Genomic DNA, 15,218 nt, shown 5'->3' on the forward strand with positions numbered 1-15,218 from the left:
CCAATCAAAAAATGGGCAGAAGACCTAAATAGACATTGCTCCAAAGAAGACATACAGATGGCCAACAAGCACATGAAGAGATGCTCAACATCACTAATTATTAGAGAAATGTAAACCAAAACTACAATGGGATAGTTTTGATTTTTGATGATGGCAATTTTGACACCGGTCAAAACTGCCATCATCAGAAAGTCTACAGATAATAAATGCTGGGAAGGTATGGCGAGAAGGGAGCCTCCTGCACTGCTGGTGGGAATGTAAGTTGGTGCAGCCACTATGGAGAACAGTATGGAGGGTCCTTAAAAAATTAAAAATAGAGTGGCCTTATGATCCAGTAATCACACTCATGGGCATATATCTGGAGAAAAACACGGTCCAAAAAGATACATGCACCCCAATGTTCACAGCAGCACTACTGACAATAGCCAAGACTTGGAAGCAACCTAAATGTCCATCAACAGATGAATGGATAGGGACTTCCCTGGTGGCGCAGTGGTTGAGAGTCCGCCTGCCGATGCAGGGGACACGGGTTTGAGCCCTGGTCCGGGAAGATCCCACATGCCGTGGAGCAACTAAGCCCGTGCGCCACAGCTACTGAAGCCCGCATGCCTAGGGCCCGTGCTCCACAACAAGAGAAGCCACAGCAATGAGAAGCCCGTGCACCGCAACGAAGAGTAGACCCCGCTCGCCGCAACTAGAGAAAGCCCGTGCGCAGCAACAAAGACCCAACGCAGCCAAAAATAAATAAATTTATATATATATATTAAAAAAACAACTATAGTTTCTTTTTTCCTCATCTAGCATTAATGGTTTTTGACCAGTTACTTATTAAAGTGCTACGGTATGAGTCTTTCAGTAGAAACTGGTTTGGGGTGAACACAAAAAGTCCACAGGGATTTTCCAATTTAATACAAGAGGTTGGACAACTGTCCTATTAACTTATCAAATAAAAGTTTTATTGTGCCTCTTTCTTCTGTTTGAAAATGTAGGTCACTTCTGATATATGGGGACGGGTGGGAAAAACGTATTCTGGGGACAGAGAGAAGTCAGCAGCCTCTGAAGTAGAGAATAGTGTTGGTACGACTGGTGGGGAAGACACATCCGGGAAGAAGGGAAGAGAGGGTGCGGCTCGAATGGAACAGAGGAAAGACAAGGCAAGAGGCTGAAGGAAGCAGCACGCGTGGCCTGCCGGCCAGCTGGCGACACACCATGGACGTGTGGGCCGAACCTCAACGCTGCCGTTCACCTAACCTCTGCAGGCCTCGGTGTCCTCTCCTTTAAAAGAGGGAACAGTAACACCTGCTTACGCGGCTTCTTGCAGGTTTAAGTGAGGTCATGGATGTAAACATTTTAGTTTCCTCTCACTTTCCTTCAGTATTCAGAAAACATGACCTTTAAGTTTGGTTTGTTCTAAGATCGCAGAATCTAGTGGAAAGCTTGAGGCAGACGTTGAAAAGCAGACCTGAGCTTCCACTGTCAATGATGCTGTCATGACCACAGGCACCGTCAGGGCCCAGGACGGACAGCCCCCGTGCCCTGTCCTCACACCCCTCACACCGGTGGGAAGGGATGCCAACCACCTCCCCGTCTGTCCTGAAGGTGGGTGGGGGCTTCACGGTGCATTTCAGGAGAAAGGCCACGTGTGCCTGCAGTGAACATACAAGTTACTCATGCTATGAACCAGAGGCAGAAGGAATGAATGGACACTACTCCTGTCCTGAATTCAGAGCTCCAAGTCGCTTTGGACACTGACTGAGTTAAAAAATGAAATATATTCATAAAGCTGAATCTTTCATTACTTTGCTAAAGACTAGGATTCAGGTTATTTCATGAAATCAGATAATTTATCACTCAGGATATTTCAGGGAGAAATACATTTTGTGAAGCCAAGCCTTTCCTTCCCACTGTTTACAGCACAGAATGAAAGTACACTCTGCTTGAAGGCTTGAATTCTACCAGTGTTGAGCGCTCAGAACGCAAATGACCATAGCTCTAAGTTTGACAAGTACCCTGACTTTTTGTTTCCTGTCTCCTTTTATGCCCTCAGTGGTTTACATTTTGTGCAAAACATCTTATCAGTGATGGTGTGAGAAGCTTTCTTTTAAGAGAGAGAGAGGGACTTCCCTGGTGGTCCAGTGGTTAGGACTCTGTGCTTCCACTGCAGGGGGCCTGGGTTCAACCCCTGGTCGGGGAACTAAGATCCCACAAGCTGCATGACATGGCCAGAAAAAAAAAAAAAAAAAAAAAAAAAAGTAAAAAGTAAAAAAGAAGAGAAAGACAGAGAGAAACAGAGAGAGAGAGATTCCAAGGACAGCCATGCCCAAATTGCATGGTATCCTTGCTGGGTTGAAAGCCAGTGAATGACGCTTCCTGCTCAATATCCTGGTCTCTGGTCTCTGACCGCAGGATGAGCACGTTCAATCCCTAAACCGCACAAATGCCCCGATTTCCTTGTTGTCTCCGAATGCACAGGACCGGCCCTAAGACAAAGTGGCGGCTCCCAGCTGCAGGAGTGACCCCGGGTGACAATGCACAGCAGAAAGCCCTCTTCAGTGTGACTCCCTTTCACTCATGGCAGGGGGTGTCTCTCTTCTTACTTCTCCGTCACAACCTGGGGGGTGCGCTCTCCCGTCTCAGCCCCTCGGGCTCAGTCTCCTCACAAGCAAAATTAGTAGGTGAGGTTACATTCTTGCTCTAAAACTTGGACTAGCTCTGCTATAGGGAAGTGAAAAATAATCGTGAATAACACTGACCGGGAAACAGGAGATCAGGGTACCCGCGTCAGTTCTACTACTAATGAGCCGTCTCTTAATATTCCTGGAACTTAGTTTTCTTCCTAATTTGTTTTTTCAAAAGGAATAAATATTCACTGTGGAAAACTCGAGTCTCAGAAAATGAAAGTACTAGGATAATAAAGTAAAAGTGAAGCTTCCTCCCCCGAACCACCCTTCCTCATAGGGTGCCATCCCCAGGGGAACAGCTCTGCTTGTGTTCAGCGCTCTCTTCCCAGAGCTTCCATTGTGCAGACACCTGCACATACAACACACACAACACACGGACGTTTAGAGGTAGGGCTTCTGTATGATCACAGCAGCTGGATCACGTGTGTGCACCTTCCTCAGTGATGCTTCATCTCCCAGGACGGTCACGGACGCCCCTCCCCGTTGCCGCCCTGAACCCCTGCCCCAGCTGGGCTGTAGCCCACATGTGCCGGGGCACAGACAGGCCGTCCCTCATCAACGACAGGCACAGCCTCCTCAAGGAGTCTCTAGTACAAGCAGTGGAGCACTGAAGATCCTTGTACAACTTGAGTTCGTATTTTGAGTTTTCTGTGGGAAAAATTTCTAGAAATTGCGGGGTCAAAGGGTGAGTGAATTTCACATAAAGTGTGAGGGCCACACTGCCCTTGAGAAGATCTTATGACCTTATCTTTATCTGAAAAAGGAGGAAAGAAGAGGTGATGCGTCTCCAGTCTTTTTCCAACTGAACCTTGAATTCAGCTCACTTAGGAAGCTTTTCAAACCAGAATGGAAGATGAGGCGGGGCTCTGAGATCCAGCTGCCTTTCAGCCAGTCCACTCATTTCAGGCCCTGGCTTCACGAGCAAGTACTGAGACTTTGTTTTGCTTTGGTCGTAGTTGCCAAATTACATTGTTTTTCCCTGTGGAATAACATCGTCCTTCCCCGTGGCAATACTGCTAGCCAGAAAGGAAAGTGCTGCTTGTTTCTAGAAGCGGGTAGGAAACGATTTCCTGGCACTTGCTACATCATCAGTTGCAAATCTCACTTATTTAAGGGACAAAGTACTCCCTTGCAGGTGTGGGTCTCAAACTTTTTAGTGAGCATCACAGTCACCCAGAGCCCGAAAAAGCACAGACCGCAGGGACCCACCCTCAGAGTTTCTGATTCAGTAGGTCTGGGACGGGGCCAGAAATGTCTGTTTCTAACCATTTCCCAGGTGACGCTGCTGCCAGCGGTCTGGGGAGCATGGCTTTTCAGAACGCTCTGTAACCACTGGGCATGCATTTGCAACTAGAGGGCCACGGCCTCACTCTGGGGAGATGGCGCTTCACATGAGTCTGAATGCCAGTCAGTCACCCTGATTACTACACGACACCTTCTCTCTGCTACAGGTCACCGCCGCGCAGAAAGGGGCAGGAAGCCAGGACCACACGGGCGGCCCCAGAGTCGTCGCACAGGAACCGGTATTTGAAAGCACGTGAGACGACTGCAAGGTAACTTCACCTCGTTCTCTGTCTTACAAAGGAGACTCCACTGGTCAGATGGTGACAGGTACTGACACTGATGCCTTCCGATAATCCCCAGGGACGCACAGCCACTTAAGCGACACGCGTCCAACGGACAAATTCAGCTCTCAGTCACCCAAGTTCTGAAAGCAAACACAAGACGACAGACGACGTGAACCTGAACCTTCACTCTGACTGTGGGCTGTGGATCTACAGGGCACCGCCAACGCGGTTCCTGCCCTACATCTTGTATCTGAGAATGACGGTCGTACAGTGTGCGGCCGGGGTAGACGTGAACAAAGTAACAGGTTCATGTTTACATAGTCGTGACAGGACGGCGAACTCTGCTGGACAGGGAAGAAGGCAGGCCACAGGGGAGAGCGCCGGACCTGCCGGGCGCACCGTCAGGCTGCAGGCTGTCCACCGGTCAGCTGGGATACACCTGGTTCACGGTGTGTTTTCAGAGCTGAAGTCAGAGCATGTGAATTCACGTCGGAGGAGACAGTTATGCAGTGACGGAAGGGAGAGAAGAGCGGGCCAAGACAGTGTCCTAGAGCGACACGGCGGCCCCTGCGGCGACAGGCAGAGGGAGGCTGCCCGTCCACCGCGGTCCCTCGGCAGCTCCGAAGGGGGCTCGTCGAACCGGCCAGCGCCGTAAGGACGGGCAGGACCACTTCAAGTCCCCGGAGGCGCACGTCACATTATTCCCTAAGACCATGGCTCTGCTTCCGGCCGGCGCTTTCGAAGTCTTGACTAGTCAAGCTCTTTATTTGAATAACTCTTTCTTTTTTTTTTTTTAAATTATGATTTTAGAGGTTTTTAAACTCCTGACAACCTCTCTTATGGGTAATCAAAATCAGATACTGCTGCTGAAAAACGAACAAAGGGGTGAGGAAGAAGTGACAAGTAGGTCCCCAAATTCCTTTTTAAAGCGTCTAGAGAGATTCCAGATTATACAGATATCCAGGAAACCTGTGAATGTATCCATTCAGACGAAGAGCTATTTGCATACTTTCCATGATTCTCTGCGTGTGACAGTCCAGCCAGGCCTTCCTCACCCCCTCCCCGCGGGCCCCTCTCCGTCCACGAAGCTGGACGCCCACCATCCTGCAGACACGTGGCCTTCTCCACCCAGGTTCACTTGATCAAACCTTCCTACTGTCAGGCCTCGCTTGCTGTCTCCAGAATCTTCCCCTGCTCCCAGGAGGGCTGGTCACCCCTCCCTGGGGTCTCCGCAGCGCCTACTTCAACCTCGGGCCTCACCAGCCCTCTCTGCTGCCATTCCACGACCCCACTCATTCGGGGACACCTAAGTGTTCTCTGAGTCCGTGAGTGTTTGCTGAGGGAAGGAGTGACACTGATTTGTTTGCTCGCTTTCTAAAGTGTCAGGAAAGGTTTCCCAGTATGTCCTCCCCCAGCCGTCACGGAAGACAGCCCGTGGGCCGTTACGGCTCCGTTCCCGCGGCACAACTGTCTTCCCCTCATCGATTCTGAGAAATCTTACATAACTGGAGAACTCTGTGGGTTACAGAAGGCCTCGGCCACCGCGGGGCTCTGTGTGGTGAGAGGACGCTGTTTTAGGGGAGATGAACCCAGAGCGAGAAAGCCCGCCCGCCTGGGGAGGCCCCGCCTCCGCGAGGCGCGTTTTCTTCCTTCTGGAAAAAGGAGATTTTATAATTTTTAAAAGGACAGACGATGGTCTCCCAGGACTGTTCTACAATTCAATAAAGAATGTATGTAAAACACTTGGAAAATTCACTGTGTCATGAACTATTTGTTGAATAAATGGATTAAGCAATTCATGTGGACTTGAGTACCGAGAGAGACCAGCCCAGAGCAGCCTTGACCACCAGGCGTATCCGATCGTGAGCGCTCATTTCTGAAGGTGGTCTAGTCATGGTTTTCTACAGGAATTGTGGCCTAAGATAGAGCAAAACAGAAGGAAACACAGAGCTCTCTGACCTCTGGGTACACGATTTCCCCGTGGATGATGACTCAGGGTAAAAGCACCGACAAAGGCTGGGTTTCTGCTGCACCGGCCTCTGCTGAGACCCAGCAGGGCAGGGCGTGCCCTCCCCACCTGCACAGGCGCCCTTGGGAGAGGCTGCGAGGACCTCCTGAGGCAAGAGGAGGGGAGCCAGGATTGGCAAAGCGCGCAGATGTGGCAGGAAGTCTGGGTCTCCGCATCGCGGCTTCCGCCCCGGGGAGCTGCTGCCCGTCCCTCGGCCTGGGCTCACTCCCCGGTGACATCATCTAGTCTCCACGCTGCAGCCCCACAGAAGCCTCCGCAACCGATGAGTCCCCAACTTCCAGCTCAGCTGCGTCTCCCCAAGCCTAATATGGAAGACCCCTGAGTCACGGGAGGGACCTCCGCGGTTGTTAAAATAACAGAAGTGCTTATTAATCACAGTTGGAAACCAGTGCACATACCACGGGGATGGCTTTCCAGCTCCGCATCGCCACCACCTGGAACGGTGGCTCTAAATCCGACCACTGGACTCCTACAGCACACAAGGCCCACGTCAAATCTGGTCATCCTGCGGTCTAAGACAGGAGATCACTGAAAATCAAACGTAAACCTAAAATGCTCTTTTTAAACTATGTGAACTTTTCTCTTGAGCTCAACAGAGATCAACCCCTGACCATGGGGAACTGGTGATTTCTGTAAACTTTGTCCTGTGACCCAGCTTAGAGGTTACAGCAACTCATTAATTATCCCGTTTCCCAGATTACACTATATCCGAAGGGTATTATCTCCTGAAATGTAAATTAGCATAAAACATTCCAAAAGGTTTGGCGGTCAGTCTCTTACTTTTCCTACGTTGCCCGCGGTGGTAAACCTTTCTGCAGTCAGAATTCCCTTCTGGCAAACACACAGTGGCCAAGTTTAGAAGCTGGACTTGGGTCAGATGACACCATACGTTTCCCTGGAGTCCGTATACTAGGATATATATGCACAACTAACACAACTACACATTTTTTTTTTTTTTTTTTTTTTTGCTGTACGCGGGCCTCTCACTGCTGTGGCCTCTCCCGTTGCGGAGCACAGGCTCCGGACACACAGGCTCCGCGGCCATGGCTCGCGGGCCCAGCCGCTCCGCGGCATGTGGGATCTTCCGGGATCGGGGCACGAACCCGTGTCCCCTGCATCGGCAGGCGGACTCTCAACCACTGCGCCACCAGGGAAGCCCACAACTACACATTTTAAAGCCACCTCTATCATCATTTTTGGAGGTCACGGGCACTTGGGATTTTTGTGAAGCTTGTACTTCTAATATAGTTTTGTGGATGACAGGCTTATAATCTGAATGAGTGTGGCACTTCCTGTCTGAGATCCATCTTTGTACTTCTCCAAGACCAGGGAACCGTATCCCCCAGAGTCACCAGCTTCCTGAGTGTTTCAGCCCAGCCCTCCATGAGAGCAGGCAAAGCTGAGGCGGAGGAAAGGCAGGGCTGCACGGGACACCCTTCATCTCCCTCCTTACACGGTACGGGGACAACTCAGATCGTCTCCTCCGGTCTCTCACTTTATGGGAGGACAACAGAAACCCGGGGGCAACGCGGGTGGCCTGGGAAGCGACAGCTGGCGTGCACAGCCCAAGCCAGGACCACCAGTGCACCAGAAGACAGGCTTGGGCTGACGGCCACTTCCTCGGCTGGTTCAGAAAATAAAGGAAGGCGGCCGAGAAAGACAGGCGGGCAAGTCACAGATGCATCTAGACTGTACTACATCATCATCTCAAGAGATCTGTACCGCGCACAGCTTTCCGGGTGGCCTCGGCCAACACCAGGTGTGTGTTGGCCTTGTAAGAAAACCCAGAGGTTCAGCCCGACCCTGTGGTTTCAAGCACTGCAGCCTTTAATCTGTCTGCTGGGAGTTGCAGTGCCCTCACGATTTTCCTGACTCATAATTTCAGCTGATGCCTGTTGGCAACAAAAGTGACTGGTGTTATTTTTTTTTTAAATGAAAATTGCAGAAGAGATACTGTATTTGAAACCAGATCTAATTACAGTGATGAAAGGATGAACTAGTTATCTCAAAGTCAGAACAGGACCCAAAAGCCATTTTGTAAAAGAGACTCGAACCCAAGGGTCGGAGCAGACCCCGCCGTACGACCAAACTTTGTTTCAAGATGTTCAGTCTTCACTATATTCTTTCCTGTTCAAGTGGCTGAATGTTGATAATGCAGCTGTATGACTCCGTGATTGCACGTCATTATTTGGCTTACATAAAACGCAGTGAACCAATAACTGCTGTACTACACGAGCCCTGACACCTCACGATCAGTGTGGTTTTGAAGTATATCCTAATTATAGATTTAAGTAGCAGCCTGTAGTAAAATGACACTAGTACCACCCTGAGAACACGGAGCAAACACTCAGGCGTCCAGCTCGATTATCCTTCTCTTTTATTTTCAGATTGGTGTTTGGCTTAATAGGGAGACAAAATCAAAAGGATCAGAGAGAAAATAAACACGTAGGTAGACTGAGCTCTGAGCAGAGGGACGGAGCCTGGGAGCTACAGCAGCAGACACACACCGGGGGGAGCAGCCAGAGCACCCGGGACACGGCGGCCACCCCCCCAGGGCTGGGACGTCCACGCAAGGCGGCCAAGGCAACCCAGCCAGATGCCTCCACTGGGATCACCTCCCCAAGTAAACTGGGCTTCAGGATTCTAAATGTTAGCATTTACCCTTAAAAGCTTTCCTCCTGAGCCTGCGTAATCAGCGTTCTCAATTTGACTTTGCCAGATTTGTCATCTGGGCAGAAGCTGCTGGAAAACCCTACAGTTGCCCTGGGTGCACAATTCCAAGTGTCACAATCCCCCTGCACTCGGAGGGGAGGCCCCAAGGGCTGGAAAGAGAAACCAGCCAGAGCCTGAAGGCCCCGGTCCTCCTGTAACGGCACCTTCGGGAAGTCACAACCAAGTGCACGCTTTATACTTTTTCAATCTGTCCAGCGGAGGGGTCAGGACACCTGCCCTGAAAAAGGCCCTGGACCGGCAAAGGCCCCGAATTGTTAAATGAACGAGAGCTTGGCCCGGGTCTCACACTCTCGACCTTGATATGCCTGTGAAGGGTGAACACTCGGGCTTTTCTAAACCTTGAAGCATAAAAATAACTCCAAGTAACTTTTCCATCCTTTGTACCCTGGAGCAAGGATGCCGACCTGGTAGAGGAGAGCCTGGACGGCGGTGGAGGTTACTGAGTGTCCACAGTGGCTGCTGAGTGGTTCTGAGGGGAAACAGTGCAGTTCTGTACGTCTGCAAACTGACGACTCCCGCTGGCTGTGCACGAAGAGGGGCCAAGGATGCCTGGACTTGGACAACTTCCGTCTCATCCCCGGACGATCTTGGTGCCTTTCACAGAGATCCGCAGGCTTAGGTACCACTCTCTCTCGCAAATAAAAGCTTCGCTTTGGAGAGGCAACGTCCAGCCCCTCGTCCCGTCCTGGGCATCCTGCCCTCACCTGCAGGGACAGGCTTACAGGTGCTGGTGTGGACAGTGTGTGCTCAAACCTTCTGCTATGTGACACAACCTCGTGAGACGGAGGGCACCTGTTTTCGTTTTCTCTCTTAATAAGTGCCTCAAATAGATCTTTCTACAGATCCGCACGTCACTTTATACAAACACGTCCATTTATAGTTAGGAAGACAAGGAGAAAATGAGGCTTTACCAAGAAAAGCCACACATTCTTCCAACTCCAGCTATGAATCAGTTCACCTGTGGTTTTACTGGGATATGCTTTGCTTCAACGCTCTTTCACTGGGCAGGTTTTCCAGACCTTAACTTAGTCAAGGGACAGGTCTTGACGTCACCTTCAAACAGAGTCAAGCTTCCTCGCTGTCTGTCCTCCCGTGCGGCAGAGCCACCTCCCCCAGGGCTTGCACCGTGGTGATCGTCCCCTCATCTGTCCCCACTCTGACCTCTCAGAACATCACACATGGGGTCCACCTGCCTCCTGCTCGCCTCTCTTTGGTCCGACACCCAAGCTGCCTTGCCCTCAGGGCCGCTGCACTTCCTGCCCGCTGCCCGGCAGGACCCTGGATGCAATCCCCCCGCCTCCCCCCTTCAAGACCATCAACGCCAAGGACAGTCAAGTCCACGTTCTAACCCCAGTAAAGGGTGAATCCAACCCCTTCAATCAGTTCCTTTGCCACCAGCTTTGTTGAGACCAATGTCCATTTCCTGCATGATTGTAACCATCCCAGTGGTTCTCCTGTCTCCCAGCTGACCACCTACACCTGCCGCAGGAGGACGCCAAGCAACCAGCAGAGAGAAAACAGAAGCAGAAGGTGTCCCTGTTGTCCTCAACCGAGGCACCATGCGGAGCAGTGAAGTCCGATTTAGGTCGCCGCCGGAGCGTGACACAGAAGAGCACACGATATAAGAGTTGTTTCATGGTCTAAGACTCGGGCTCAACGTTGCAGAGACGAGACGAGCTCAGGAAGTAACTCGCCATCGATGGAACTGCTGTTTTAGGGACTCTACGTGCCAGAGCACCTCAGCGGAGGGGGCGACTACTGTGATGACCAGGGTGGAGAGAAGATGTCTGGTGACATTTCCGGGTCAGCGTGCAGGAGGCTGACCGCAGTCGTTCAGCAAACGCCGACCACCGTCTACCAAGCGCAGGGTGTTCCTCCACGTAAGGGACACGAAGGAGACTAGCAGACGGCTCTCTCCTTGGGAGGTGAAGGGGATGGTGGGGTTCTGGGGTCCAGGATACAGGAATGTCATCAGAACCCGACCTCAGGCAGACCCTGAGGGCACCTTCCACCAGCCAGGTGAGTGTCGCACCTCCTCTCCTCAAGCGCCCAGCCCCACCAAGGTGACAACCTACTTCCTAGTTCACTGAAAAAACAGGAAGCCCTCACTGCTGCGTCCATCCACACCTGATCCCTGGCCTGCGGACCCCGCCTTCTTTCCAGAACCGCAGAAGAGCCTCTGCCGTGCCCCGACCCCAGCCTGTCCTTCCGTCTCTCCTGACCTTTGATGGGCAAGGTGAAGCCCTTCGTCCACGTTCCTGCGTGCGTCCCCAGGCACCCGCTGGGGCATTTACAGGGACGCACGAAGGTGGTCCACCTGCCAACAGCGGCCGCTACAAAACGCGAGGGCTCGCCTGGAGGACGGATGCTGTGACGCTCCGCCTGCGCACAGCCGCTCCTGGGCCCGGGCTCTTTCCCGCTGGGCTGACCCCAGCCTCACTGCTGTTCCTTCTTCCTGGCTCTGTTTCCCCCAGCACAGGACTACGTGAAGCCCTGGATATTTAGTTTGCTTCTTTACGGTGTGTCTCCCATCACTACAAGACAAGCTGCACGAGGGCAGGGCTTTTTGCCTATTTGTCCATTTGGGTCCCTACTTTATTCCCAGAGTCCAGCCAGCGGCCAGGCCACGGGGCTTGTTCAACAACAGCTGTCCAGCCCTGCCGTTTCAGAGCTGTGTGGCTCTGGGCACATTCTTATCCTCCCGAAATCTCACTCGCATCCTTTTTAAGATGGGGGTGCTGATGGTACTTACTACATGGGGCTGGAGTGACGGTTAGACGACGTAAAGTGTGTTAAACGTTTTAGCACATTTCCTGGTAGGAGGTAACTGCTCTAGGGTATTCATCATATCGTTATTCAGGATATCGTAAGGATACATCAGCGTCTAAGTTGACCTGAAGTGTGTCCGGCCCCCAGGAGGTATCTGTTTGGGAATTTAGTGCACTGGCATCAAAAAGAAAAACAAAATGCCTGGAAGTCTGCTTTCTTGCTATTATTCAAGATTCCATTTAAAACCAACCCTGACCTGAAAAACACTGAACGGACGACTCACAGGGCTGATGCTCAGGTTCTAGAGTAAAGATGATGTGGAGTAATTTGGTGAGGAAGTCACGTCAACCCGCAGGCAGCCCACGTCCACCGGCCGTCAGAGCAGGTTCCCCGGCCTGGCTGACGGACTGCGGGCCTCACCTCGGCCCTGTCCCCTGTGTCCTTCCCCCTCTGGTGCCAGCTACCGCTGTCCCCACCCCCCAGCTCTCTGGTTCCAGGCTGGGGGGGTCTCTGTTAGCACGGGGGCAGTATGAAAGGAAACGCATCTCTGTGCACCTTTATCTTCCCTTTAGGGTTTACACGGAAAAGACAAGGGGGGGTCCTTCTTCCCACCGTTGCTGGGATTAAAAGTCATTTAAAAAAAATAAAAATCAAGTTGGAGCTCTGAGTGCATTTTCCCGCAAAACCACGTTATATCTAATGGCTCCCGTCGATGGTGCTATGAATAGAAGCAGGATACGCTGACCTGTCCTGGAACCAACCACAAACCGACACGGTTTCAGTGACAGGGCATGTTCAGAGTTCCCAGCAAAGGATTTACAAATGCACATTCAAAATCCAGCCCAGGTGAAAGCGGAGGGTGCTGACCCTCAGGGGCTCTGGCAGTTTCACAAAGGCAGCACACGTGTCATGAAGCGGGGGATGATGCCTGTGAGTCTCATGCACGGTGGTCCAGTGCTACTTCCTTCCAACGTGGATGGGCACCTGGTCCCTGTTCTCTGATACCAGGAAACGTGGTAGAGAATGCTGCATGCCCTGCAGGGTCTGGAGAGTGACAGCTGCTTAACCAAGGTTCCTTCCTCCCTCCCTGCCCACTGGTGAGACTTCTGTGTCTATTCTTCTTACTTGGTTTTGTCTTTTTTAAAAATTAATTAATTAATTAATTAAGTTATGGCTGCGTTGGGTCTTCGTTGCTGCGCGCGGGCTTTCTCTAGTTGCGGCGAGCGGGGGCTACTCTTCGTTGCGGTGCGCGGCCTTTTCATTGCGGTGGCTTCTCTTGTTGTGGACCATGGGCTCTAGGTGCACAGGCTTCAGTAGTTGTGGTGCACGGGCTCAGTAGTTGTGGCTCGCGGGCTCTAGAGAGCAGGCGCAGTAGTTGTGGCGCACGGGCTTAGTTGCTCCACGGCATGTGGGATCTTCCTGGACCAGGGCTCGAACCCGTGTCCCCTGCGTTGGCAGACGGATTCTTAACCACTGCGCCACCAGGGAAGCCCCTTGTCTGTTTTCTTATGAGTCTATTTCTAACACTTCTATATGGAAAAAAATTGCAAAGTTTTGCCAAAAATCCAAAAAATGGTCATTTGCTCATTTCTTCTGGCTGCATTTTGCCTGCAAATGGCAGCTTCTCCCTTAGGAGGACATCTTTTCCATCAAGGAAGCCTTTCCGCCTTCCAAAAGCCCAGGGCAAGATGGAAACCAGCATCGTTGCTTCCTGCAGGGGGAAGCCCTGGCAGCTGTTCGCCCTGCCCTCCGTGGAAGGACTCGGAGCTGCATGAACCAACCACCCGAATTCTCAGCCTGCCTTCCGGTCCTTGTGGTCCAAACACACAAGTAAGAGAGGCTCACCTAACCGGAACTGCTCGCGTCACCCATCATGGTTGTCCCTAAAGCACACGAGCAGCAAGCAGCGACTGCTCAAGGTGAAAGGCACCTTTAGGGGTCAGTGGGGCTGGGCCGAAAACTGCCCAGGGCACTGGCTTCAGGGGGCGTTTCTCCTTCCTGACCCCTCAGGCCCTCCTTCCTTCCGCTGTACCTCCCCACCCTCCCTACAAGGCTGGGCTAGCTCTAGCCAGTCATACAGTCTCCTTGGAGGAAGCCTTTCTCATCCAGCATCGCTCATTCTTCGTCCTTCGACACAACCTGATACAGAGCTTCCCAGCAAAACCACCCCCGTGAGTGAGTGCAACCTGGCTTTTGCAGAGCAACCAGAGAGGCGGAAAGGGGACGGCCCGAGGGCCTCACTCGACCTCCTAGCACCCTGTGTCTCAGAAGAACATTTGCGGAGCTACTGTGTGTGAACGCAAGAACGCGTTCACAGGAGAGTGCAGGGCTTGTCAACTTATTTTTTTGGTGTCTACCTCCCCCATTTACTTGAAGAAGAGAGCCATTTTGCCAAATAAGAAACCGTACAGGCATTTTGAGAAACACAGTGAACTTCCGTCACCTGATGTTTATCTGGATCTTCTGAAACAATTGCTGAAAAAGCACATCACATGTTGATATGAAATCGTTTACAGGGAAATGTACGCAAAAGAGAAAGCAATGTCTAACACATATTTTTACTGTTCCCAGTGACTGTGAAAAAAAATCCGGAAAGTGGGGGAAGAAAAGCAACAGCGGTTTGGACGATCAACAGCTGCGTAACCAAATTAACAACTTCCTTTTGAAATAATGACTCCAGCACCTTGAGCAGTATGGACTCCTTGATAAGTTCCAGGAAATACTTTATACTTCAGTAATAATGAGTGATTTCAAAGATAGTAGAGTATAAGATTTACTACAGTCTAGGGAAAATATTTTGGGGAAAAAAAGCAACTATGCTCAAAAGTAGTATAAAGATTACAGCTCTTGAGAAAACAACACAGTAAAGTTTTTTAAAGATCAACTGCAAGGCAATGCAGTAGGTGGCATTCAACTCTTACTAAAAAGTTTTCAAAGTCAACGAAAACCCAGAGCCCACAAGCCTATAATGAAGCACCCCAGGGCTCCTATAACCAGGACACCAACCTCTTGTTTTCCAAGTCAGTGTCCTCACCTGGGAACACACTGGGTGTGCAGTTGTTACACCATTTCAAGCATGCAGGCTACTGGACCACACCAGCTGTCAGAATGTTATGATTCACGGGTTTCACAGCCACAGAAAACAAAGCTGTGTGACTGTCGACCACCTACCCCGAACTCTTCACCCAGGGCACCAAGTGTTCACACAGCCAAAAAGACGGTTAGGATGCTGGCGAGCTGGATTATTCGCTGTACGTGCCTAGTTTCTTAGTAACGGATGTGGTGTGGGCACCTGGCAACCAGCCCAGTCCTTATTCAAAACACAAAAACTAGAATTAGTGTCAGATAAATCTTATTTTATATAAAATAAATAGAAGAAATAAAAAACAAGGCTTAGCGATTAGTTGGAAAGTGTGTTGATTATATATTGATTATATA

At 51.1% G+C, this 15,218-nt stretch overlaps 1 protein-coding gene across 3 annotated transcripts in view; it reads right to left on the reverse strand.

Moving 5' to 3' along the window:
• The window catches only part of PALLD (palladin, cytoskeletal associated protein), a 380,643-nt gene that overhangs the window by 65,719 nt on the left and 299,706 nt on the right, over positions 1-15,218 (reverse strand). The window contains exon 2 of one of the 3 annotated variants that reach the window (XM_060102704.1): positions 14,952-15,090. The exons of the other annotated variants lie outside the window; for them this stretch is intronic. The gene's annotated coding sequence lies outside the window, so the exon portion shown is untranslated. The remainder of the gene's footprint in view (positions 1-14,951; positions 15,091-15,218) is intronic. 3 annotated transcript variants of the gene reach the window in all.

This window comes from Mesoplodon densirostris, chromosome 6, assembly GCF_025265405.1.
Source record: "Mesoplodon densirostris isolate mMesDen1 chromosome 6, mMesDen1 primary haplotype, whole genome shotgun sequence".
Taxonomy (NCBI): Eukaryota; Metazoa; Chordata; class Mammalia; order Artiodactyla; family Ziphiidae; genus Mesoplodon; species Mesoplodon densirostris.